Genomic DNA, 718 nt, shown 5'->3' with positions numbered 1-718 from the left:
ACTCTTCTTTGTAAAGACCCTCAAAACCCGACCAATATGAAAAACTGGAGACCTATCTCACTACTTAACGTAGACTATAAAATCCTTTCCAAGATTATCAGCAATCGCCTCAGTAAAGTAATGTCAACAATTATTCATTTGGACCAAACCTGCGGAATCAAAGGTCGCTCTATATTTGACAACGGCCATCTAATCCGAAATATCTATGATTATATAGACCAAAAACAACTACAATGTGCCTAATTATTTGTATTTTGTTATCATCTATTTGTATCAATAAACAATTATGAAAATTAAAAAAACATAATCGCTTCTCGGCCTTTTGGCTAAGATCAAAGTGTAGTGTAGTATCTGTTCTTATCAGCGATCTACCACGACTGTGTGTTATTCTTTTGGATTAGAATTGTGCATTATCCTTTTGGATTTCGAAATGTATCGCCATTTGGAAGTAAACCTGGAAAAATACATCGAGCCAGACATCTTCTTTCGGACCGTTAGGGTCGACGGCCGACTTCAAAGAGAAGACGCCATGAAGAAGCTTGAAGCAGCTGGTATCAATCACAACGACATGAAGGGAATGTATAGAGAGGGGGAGAATGCTCCATGGTGCGCAGTTCTCACCAGCAAGGAAAAAGCGAGAAATTGTAAAGGCGACGGTATCCGGTATATCGCACGCCAAATTGTCGAATTGCGTATCCACTGGCTGCCATTATATATA

The 718-nt window shown here is 39.1% G+C and overlaps 1 pseudogene; it reads left to right on the top strand.

Annotated features, from left to right (window-relative positions):
- Window positions 1–306: 306 nt before the first annotated feature.
- Window positions 307–419, top strand: LOC149789189 (U2 spliceosomal RNA; annotated as a pseudogene).
- Window positions 420–718: the final 299 nt, after the last annotated feature.

Source organism: Sinohyriopsis cumingii, chromosome 11 (assembly GCF_028554795.1).
Source record: "Sinohyriopsis cumingii isolate HCF-2022 chromosome 11, ASM2855479v2, whole genome shotgun sequence".
Classification (NCBI taxonomy): domain Eukaryota; kingdom Metazoa; phylum Mollusca; class Bivalvia; order Unionida; family Unionidae; genus Sinohyriopsis; species Sinohyriopsis cumingii.
Note: the sequence above shows the minus strand (reverse complement) of the source record. Positions and strands in the feature narration are given on the sequence as shown.